The sequence below is a fragment of the Capsicum annuum genome, chromosome 8 (genome assembly GCF_002878395.1).
Source record: "Capsicum annuum cultivar UCD-10X-F1 chromosome 8, UCD10Xv1.1, whole genome shotgun sequence".
Lineage (NCBI taxonomy): Eukaryota > Viridiplantae > Streptophyta > Magnoliopsida > Solanales > Solanaceae > Capsicum > Capsicum annuum.
Genome location: NC_061118.1, coordinates 67,516,114 through 67,526,347, shown reverse-complemented (window position 1 = coordinate 67,526,347; position 10,234 = coordinate 67,516,114). Strand labels below are relative to the sequence as shown.

Sequence of the window (10,234 nt, the reverse complement as noted above, 5' to 3'; positions counted from 1 at the left end):
AGGCCTTAGTCGGGATGTACACAAGCTGACTCGGATACCATAATTATATATATATATATATATATATATATATCATGATGGGCTCGAAAGAACAAGGTTTTGATTTTTTTTTGGAAATTGGTAATTGTTTCTATTTCTGTAAGACAATACATGGGTTGTACTGAAGACATGTTTACAAAAGCTCTAAATCTACTATCCTATCCTTATAATAGACTGAGTCTATGGCATCAATGATTATATCTGATTACACCAAAAACATAAAGTCCGAATGCAGTTCAGCTTTACTTGTTGCATACTATTCTCGCCATTCTCAAAAACTCTAAGGTTCCTCTCCTTCCAGATTGTCCACCAGATAGCAGCGGGAACTATTCTCCAATTGTTCTTGTTCTTGGCATTTGGCATGTACTCCTGCTTCTTCCCAGCTCAGCTGTTTAAATTGTATGTAATTTTCCCAGGCATAGTCCATGCTATATTTTTTAGATTGAGAAATATTCTCCACAGTTGGCTAGTGACCCTACAATGTATAAAAAGATGGACCACTGTTTCTCCAGTTTCCCCCACAGAAAAAACACCTAGAGCACAATGGGATTCTCCTTCATCAGGTTATCTCGAGTCAGCACAGATTCCTTTGCCAATAACCAAACAAAGCAGGCTATTTTGTATGGGATTTTAGCTTTCCAAATAAGTTTCCAGGGCCATCGGAGTAACTGCTGGTTTGTTTGGTTAAGTTTCTTGTAAGTTGTATTTACTCTAAAAGCCCCTTTGCTATTCCCTTGCCATTTAAGAATGTCTTGTCCCGTCTTCAGGCAATTAAACTGGTTAATGGTGTTGAAAAAATCTATAACTCTAGGAATTTCCCAATCATTGAGATTTCTCTCGAAATCAAAATTCCACCCTTGAGGTGTCCACAATTCAGCTATTGTGCTTTGTTGATGTACAACTAGATTGTATATGTCTGGGAATAAGATTACCATCTTGCCTGCTTCATGCCAATCATTCTTCCAAAAAATAGTTTTAGCTCCATCTACCACTTCAATCTTGGTGTTGACTTTGAATTCATCTCATAACATTCTGATCGACTTCCACGTGCCGACACCATAAGGAGTAGTGATTTCCTTTGTCATCCAGTTATCATCTTCCTCATATTTGTTCTTGATGACATTTCCTCATAGGTTCTGATTTTCATTAGCATATCTCCAGAGCCATCTCATTCTGAGAGCCTTACTGTGGGTTTTCAAGTTCTTGATCCCCAAACCCCCATTTCTCTTCTCAGTGGTCACTGCCTTCCATTTGACTAAATGGTATCCCTTCCTTTCTTTGTTCCCTTGCCATAGAAATTTCCGCTTGATGCTATCCAACCTATTGATGATTTTTGTTGGTACAGGAAATAAGGACATCATATATGTTGGAAGTGCATCAAGCACAAAATTAATCAGAGTCAGTCGGCCACCCAGAGAAAGATATTGAGATTTCCATCTTGCTAACTTCTCACATTTCTCAATCACCCTATTCCAAATTTCCATAGACTTGGACTTGGCTCCCAGAGGCAAACCAAGGTAAATGATAGGCAGATTACCCACTTCACCCCCTAAAACCGCTTTCAACATTTCTACAACATTTCTATGTTTGGCACGACATTGACTGGATAGAGGAAGCTTTTCCTCCAATTCACGTGTAGACCCGACATCCCTTAAAAAATGACTAATATCAACCTCAAAATTCTGAGTTGTTCCTCTTCAGCATCACAAAAAATTAGTGTGTCATCTGCATACTGCAGATGTGTTATCTCCAAAGTTCCCCTTCCAGTTCTAGCAACTTCAAAACCCCTTAACTAGCCTTCTCTATTTGCGATCTTGATCATGTTGTTGAGTCCCTCTATTACAAATATGAACAAGAATGGTGACAGGGGGTCACCTTGTCTCAACCCCCTCTGTGAGCTAAAGAAACCTGTTGGAGAGCCCTTTATAAGGATTGAGAAGTTTATTGTTGAGATGCAGTAGTAGATCTATTGTTTACATTTGTACCCAAATCCCATCTTCTTTAGCAAACTCATAAGAAATCCCCAACTGACATGATCATAAGCTTTTTTTATGTCAAGTTTGCATAGAATTCCTGATTTTTTTCAAACTCAGCCTGGAATCAACCGCCTCATTGGCTATGAGGGCAGCATCCATAATTTGCCTTCCTTGAATGAAAGCCCCGTTGTTGAGAATCCACAAGCTTTGCCATCACTCTTTTTAATCTTTCTATGAGCAATTTAGAGAAAAGCTTATATATGCTACCTATCAGGCTCATAGGTCTAAAGCTCCTTAATTCTTTAGCACCTTTCTTCTTAGGGATCAAAGCTATGAAAGTAGCATTAAAGCTTCTTTCAAACCTTTCTTGCTCGTGGAACTTCTGAAAGGTTGGCATAATATCATGTTTCACCACATCCTAACATTTGATGAAAAACCCCATAGTGAAACCGTCTTGACCAGGTGCTTTGTCAATTGCACACTTCTTTAAGCAACTCAACACCTCGTCATCTTCAAAATTCTTTTCTAAATCTTCCATTTCCTCCGTTATCAGCCTTGGATAATTTGTGAAATTATTGGCAGGTCTCCACTTTACTTCCTCAGAATAGAATATAACTTCTGATAGAACTCCACAATTTCCTCTCGTATCCGTACTGGATCCTGGACTAGGCTCCCTTGAATTAGAAGTTGGCCAATATTGTTGTATCTCTTATGTGCATTAGCTATCTTATGGAAAAAATTGGTGTTCTTATCCCCTTCTTTCAGCCACAAGGATCTAGATATTTGTCTCCATGATATTTCGTCATTCTTAATCAAATCCTCAAATTTCACGAGAATAGTTGCCTTTTCCACTGATTCTTCTTTTGTTAGAACTCACTCTGCCTGTAGCAATGCTTTCCAAAGATGCCAATTTCTCTAGTAAGCCCCTCTTCTATTGCCCCAGGTTTCCCTGCTGACTTCTGCTCCACTCTTTTAATTTATATTTTAGGGCTTTTAACTTGGAGACCAAGATAAAGTCGGGCCTACCAGTATAGTTGAAAGAACTCCACCACTCTTTTACTTTATCTATGAAGCCTTCGGTATTTAACCACCAATTCTCAAACTTGAAGTAACTCTTATTTTTCCTCCAGGTACCCCCTTCAATAGCAATTGGAGAATGATCTGACACTAATCTTTGAAGAGCAAGTTGCTTCAGATTACTGAAAAAGTCATCCCATTCTTGAGATCCCAAAATCCTATCTATTCTTGAGGCTATTCTTTGATTATCCCCTTTGAACCATGTGTAACTAGCATTTTCTAATTGAAGATCAATTAAATTCATATCCTCAATCAGGTCAGAAAATTCCCTCATGCCTTTTGTTCTTCTGGTACAACTTTTTTTCTCAGAGGTATATCTAGCCACATTGAAGTCCCCACAAACAACCCATGGTCACCTCTGGTAGAGCCAATCTCCTCCCATACCATTCATCTTTCCTTGTTAACAGTTAAGAGCATACACTCCTGTTATATGACAGCTGAAGTCCTGCAATTGTGCTTCAAATTTGCAGGTGGGAGTGTAAGTCCCTACTTGTAGTATTTCTCCCTTCCATACTCTACTATCCCATAATAATAATAATATTCCTCCTCTAGTCCCACTAGCCTCTGAACATGCCATTTTAATCCCCCCCGGTTGCATTATTAGACCTGCGAAATCCCTCTTTAATTTTGTCTCCTGTAAACATATGATATGAGCTTTCTAGTCCCCCATTATGTTCTTTACAATTCTCCTTGTCCCTGTTGTTCAAGCCCCTTACATTTCATGATACAAGTTTGAATCGCATCATAAGATGGTGTTTCTCCCCTTATCTCTACTCCCACCACTCTTGAATTATACATCAAAAGCCACTAAATTTTTAAGTTCTTTAGAGCCTTTATGTTTTATTTTCTTACACACCATTGCAGATTCCTGGCATCTTGCTTGTTTGGAGCTGTTCCACTTACAGTAATAGTTCCATGGCTTCTTCCTCATGTCCTTGAAAATCAGCCCCCAGTAATTTCCCCAATTTAAGCAAGTTATTTTTTACCCATGCAGAGACCTCCTTTTCTTTCTCTGCAAGTAGAAGTTGTTCCTGTATATGCAGTGGTTCTGCATCTTCAATCTCCCGGTCTTCAATGGAAATCCCTTCCCTGTGATCTGATTCTCCAGTTTTTATGAGTGGTCTCATGTTCTTGTGTTTTCTTGAATATTTGTCTCCTCTATGGCTTGCAAGGGTTCTTCTATCAAATCCCCAATAGAATTCACCACTGTAATTTCCTACGCCATTCTCTGTTCTGATGCTTGCACGACTGAAACGGAGACTTGAGATTTTAATTCTTCAGGGGTAAGCCCAATCGAAAGATCATTGTTTATAATCAACTGAGTTGGATTTGTTATTTTGTTAAAAATAACAAAGCTTGCTGGATCAGACCCATCATCCTCTTCATCATTAAACTCCCTCTAATTTAGTGATTCACGTGGAGATTTGTCCTTCAAACTAGCAGCTGTCAACAGACCCTCCCCCACGTGCTTCTTTGAATGGGAATCCCCAAGAATTAGGGATTTTTGTACTGAATCGCAGTGATAGCAGAAGCTCTGCAATACCTGCTAGTCCGAGGCTTGAACTTGGTATTTTGTGGGACTGTCTTCTCCGGTAGGTCTGCAAATTTTTTCCGGCGACTCTTTGAACCTCACTGTGCTTTCCGCTCATATCAGAAAATGATAACTGATCCCTCTTCTCGAGATTTTCACCTCTTTTGGTATGTTTCTTCCGTCGTTAGCTACCAAAATTCTTGCCCACTTCATATGATTCTTTAGTTCAGTCTCTTCTTCAGTAGCAACCCATCCGCCACATATTCGACCAATTTCCACGAAAACCTGATGCGACCAGAGGTTTAGGGGAACTCCCACCACTTTGATCCAAGTTTCTTGGGTTTTCGAGGAAATTGGAACGTATCCTGTCACCGGGCACCACCATTCTAAGTTGAAAGCTATAGTCTTCTACTTCCATTGACCTTGTATCGTCTGTTCCGCCATGAATCTGTTGGGAAATTCAAACAGGAACATGTCTCCGTATAGCTCATAAATGTTCACCCCGAAGGTCTTCTTCCACTCGGCCGATGACCATCTTCTTATCTCATATAAAGAAGGTTTTTCTTTGCTTAATTTTTCGAAAACCCAATAGACCAACCTCCTGTTTATCTGAAGTGGTAGCCTCATGATGGTCCTTAGAAATCCATTTGCCATCTCGTAGAGCTTTAGCATATGGATAGTTGGGTTGGGTTATTCTTAGAGCTGTCAATACAGGTCAGCCCAGCCCATCCGGGCTAAGCCCACACGGGCTTTGAATTTGATGGGCCAGGATGGGCCAAAAAACACCAAGCCCACAACATTACTCTGTGGGCTGCGGGCCTCACGGGCCAGCCCACTTTTTAAAAACTAATATTTTATAATTTAATTTTAGAATGTTAATAAACATAATATTGCATAATGTTAATACTTGTTAATCAAGTCTCCAACACCCTCAAAAAATACTCCTAATTGTGAAATTAAATAACTTTTGGCATGATATCCTTCAAATAAAATAAAAATACGAATAAGCAATCTAACTAGTTGCAGGTATTTGACTTATGGGCCGGCCCACGAGCTAGCCCAACCCACATTTCTCAAGCCCTACGGGCCACAGGCTTATCCGGGCTGGGTTAAAAAGCCCTGTTCTTAAATGGACTACAAAAACTGAAGCCCAACTCCATCAAATTACAGGCTTATCTAGTTATTCTTGAAAGATTTGCTGGAGCCTGTCTTTTGGAGCATTTAATGAATCCTCTATCTTAAATGCTATGTCACACCAACCAGCATTTACTACTTGTTCTGGAATTGAGGATACCAGATCTCCCTCAGCATTTAAAGAGATGACACTCATATACCCTCCCATGTTCATTATGTTTCCTGGTACAAAAGCACTCTTCTTTTTTGTCAGCAAACTTCCATCTTCTAATGTTCTTTTTCTGATCAGTTGATGCTTCTCTTAACCAGAAGCAGATCCGCTCCATCACCTTACTGTTAACTGTAGATCTACTCATCATCCTTCGACTCCTCTCCACCCATTCATACCAGATTATTCCATCGGGGTTCCATCTAGTGATATCATAAGATTTGAAACCAGCATTGAAATATATTCTGTTCTCCCCCATTTCTGTCGAGGGGAAGAGCTAAAAAAAACTAGAAAAAAGAAAACCAACTATCGCAGAACGAGATAGCCGTGAAAAGTTGAGAGGGGTTTTTGATCAATAATTCTGTTTATTCACAACCTTTGAAACAGCCTTTTTCTCATCAGGAAACGGAAGCTTTTAATGGGTACCTCATACCTGGATAGATTTTGTCACACCTGACATGGAATCACATGCGATAATTGTCCCAAAAGTTGGCTACAATGTTCTAGTATATGATTCTTTGTTAATTTTCTGTAAAAAGGTCTCAGTATATGTCAGACTCGGACATCATACGCCTCAATGTTTTAGTGTGATCGTGTTCTTATGTATATATGGCTTCTAGAGAGCATTCAGAAACTGTACTATATAGTGGTGTGGTGTGTTATCCCAAATAAAAAAGACTTCATTCACTGGTCTGACCAGATTAATAGTTTTGATTCTGCTTTCTTTGGTTGTGCCTATTAAAGCAAGTGCAACTAAGATTTTTTTTTTCTCTGAAAACAACTAAGCTATAAGTTTTATCAGGAGCTGCACTTCAGAATCTTTACTATGCAGAAATGGAACTGAATTTGATGAAAAAAAAAAAACCTATATCTGCAACTGTAAGCTTTAATAATATATATTGCATCATTCTGTTTCCTCCAATTTACCCCTCTGCCCTAATTCTAGTTCTTATTTTTCTTCAATTCTTTCCCTTTGTTTGCATCGGTTTATAACTTAAATTCTAAAATAATTAAAACCGTCAGGCATTTTTTGAAAAAACAAAGAAAGTGACTGTTAAAACAATCAAGACTCGAAAAAAATCTCAAAATTCAGACTCACCTCCCAAAGGCCAAAAAAAAAAAAAAAAGAAAAAAGAGAAAAGAAACAGAGCAAAAGAAGACAGTAATACTAAAAGATTGATTAATCGAGTACAAGATTTCCAAAATTTTGCCTGAAAATTCCGAAGGGCGACACACTTCTCCTTAAATAATAGTCCTATTCCATAGCGCGTTTTCGTCTTCCTAATTTACTTGATAAGCATTATCATCAACATCATTATGTTCTTTTTTCTTCCAAGATATCATTTTTACCATCAATAGAGCTTTGCTACTTATGCTACTCCCTAGCCTTTCTATTGGCTTTTTACCCCACAATTGTACACTATTCTTCTTCTTGCTCCTTCCTCTCTTGTGAAAGACAACTCCACATTAAAAGGCCATCATGGATAGTCTAACCAAGATTATTGGTAGCAAAAATGATCAAAAAGAAAAGTAAAGCAAGTTTATGACAAACAAAGAAGAGAGGGACAATCAAGGGATCAAAGGATAGAAAGCAAATTAAAGTTTTATATGGATTGTTGCGTCATATGGTGTTATGGTTTTATACTATCGAGCAGGCCAAGTACAATTACTTGTTTCTACTATTACATAGAATAGTTGAAGTCAAACCTTTTACTAATTGAACATTCAAGGAAATTCCTTCAAAGTGGATATTGTTAGCATTTACCCTGGATTTCTTACCTTGTTTTGATTCTCACTCTTTGAGAGTGTAATGCATTCTCTTCGCCCCTAAAGCGTTTTGGGGGATAAAGGGGTAATAATAGGAGATTCACAAAGTATAGGAGTGTGCAACTGAGAATCCTGGGATAGTTTTTTTTTTAACGGAAACGGGTTAAATTTACCCCGTACTTTGAAAAATTGGCTAAATATCCCCTTCGTCATACTTTGGTGCCAAATTTACCCCCGATGTCATACTTTGGGGCCAAATTTACCCTCGTTGTTTAGAAACTTTTCACCTGTACCATTCCTTTAACAGAAAAGCCCAAATTAACGTTAAATGTCCTTTTCTTAAAAAATTAAAACACAACCTAATACCTGCCCTGCTGATTCGACTCAAAAAAAATTTAAACAAATATACCCCTCCCTCAATTTTGTTGGTCCAATTTTTCCAACGAACAAATATACTTCTCTTTCAACGTGCATCATTAGTAGGTTGTTTAACAAAAAGTAATGGGATGGGATGATGCAAAGCATGGACCTAGTGATGTCTAGTACAAGCTCTGCTCATGTTCCAGTTATGTTCAAATTTCAAAACTTGGTATGCAATTGTAAGATTCTAGAATTAGTGGATACAATTTCTGAGCAAATGACATGATGCAAAATTGGTGTAGATTCAAATTGTATATAGGGATATAAGAAAGAAGAGATGTCATGATTGGCACGTAAGAAGACCTCTAACTCAATCATCTAGAATAATATCCGGTGTCCTTAATCTGTTGCATTTGACCACTAAGTGCCATTTTTCATGGGCTCTACCCTGATTGAGATCCATGAACTAAGGGAGGGGTGTATTTATTGTCTCTGCAGTAATGCATATTCATTTTTTATGAGTCATGCATTAATAAATATCCAGTGGCCTAATCTCGTTGGAAAAAATTGACCAATAGAATGAGGGAGTGTATATTTGTTTGTTTGTCTTTTTGTGGTCGGGTGGGGCGGGTAAAATTAGGGTGTGTTTTATTTTTTTAAAATGGGGCGTTTAACATTGATTTGGGCTTTTTTTGTTAAAGAGAGGGTACAAATGAAAAGTTTCTTAATAGCGAGGGTAAATTTGGCCCCCAAGTATGACCTCGAGGGTATATTTAGCCGAAAAGTATGACAAAGGGTATATTTAACCAATTTTCTAAAGTAGAGGGGTAAATTTGACCCTTTTTTTTTTTTTTTTTTTTTTTAAAATTAGAGAATCCAGGTATAGTTTAGGGGTGTTTTTATGACTTCCCATCTCAAATCAATTTCTGCCCATAATTTTCCAATTTCTTTTGATGCTTTGATATGACACATTGCCCCTCAACCCTTCCCTCTTTTATTATACATGTACTAACCACATTACACATGGAAATTTTTGTCTAAGCTTGCTTGCTTTGAATTTGGACTTGAAGGTGGATGTCAAAGCTTATGGAGGATTAGTTGAAGAACTTGGATGCAAGGTGATGTATTCTGGGGTTTGTGAAGAATGGATCGGTAAAAATGGCCAATATACACTGGTTTTTGTTGTTACCGCTCATGATGGGCAAAGATAATATAGGAGGAAGATGAATCTTTAAATTGCATAATCTATATCACTCTAATCTTCTTATTGAGTTTGTGCCTCAGATGTTTGGTTGTGAGCTATACTTTGCGAGGAGCCAAACGAGCATATGGCTTTGCCTTGCCATTTGACCTTAATAGCTTTTACCTACATTTTTCTATCCTAAATTTTGTTCAACTAAATGCTGAGATGAAGTTGGTTGATTGATTATTTCTATGGATTTTTTGTGCCTCTTAATTTGGATTTGGTGGGCAGGCCTTTCTACTCTATCAAGTTTTTTTTGAATTTCCTTAGTGACGATGTTAATATTCTTTTTTGGTCTGACAAGATCAGTTTTGGGTTGGGGGTAGGTGTGGGGTTTTTGGGTCTTGTTGGAAGGATCTGTTTAGTTTTGTAGATCTTAGTGCAGTAGTTTGTTCAGATGAGAACTTGTTTTAATTTATCTTTTCAAGAACCAAAAGCATATGAGTGTCGCTAATTTTAAATACGGTGAAAGATGGGTATTCAAGTAATATTTTGCAACCATTTTGAAATTGTAGGAATTGAAGAATCCTTATACGTCTGGTTTATAGTTTCACTGGAAAACAAAGGAAATGCTAGATACTTCTATTTAATTTTCTTGATCCTAACAGTGTTATAATGGTATTTGCTTGAGGATAAATAGTGAGCAGACAATGTAATTTCAAAATATTTAGCAATATAACTGCCTTCAGTGATATGTGAAGAACTAATGTTCTAACAAGCAAGCATGTAATCTGACTTCGAACATGATTTGTCTTTATAGATTCCCAACTAATTTGGTATGAGGTTCAATCATGTCCCTTTTGCCGAGAGTATCATTGGCAACTGGCAAGTGACTGGTTGGTTCAATTCAACTTTGGGTGGTAGTTCAAAGAAGTGAAGACTAATGCCAGTTGGCCGAC

General features: G+C 37.8%; 1 protein-coding gene across 2 annotated transcripts in view; it reads left to right on the top strand.

Annotated features, from left to right (window-relative positions):
- The window catches only part of LOC107856970, a 22,910-nt gene extending 13,366 nt beyond the window's left edge, over window positions 1-9,544 (top strand). For both annotated transcript variants that reach the window (XM_016701922.2, XM_016701923.2), the window contains exon 7: window positions 9,163-9,544. The gene's annotated coding sequence lies outside the window, so the exon portion shown is untranslated. The remainder of the gene's footprint in view (window positions 1-9,162) is intronic.
- Window positions 9,545-10,234: the final 690 nt, after the last annotated feature.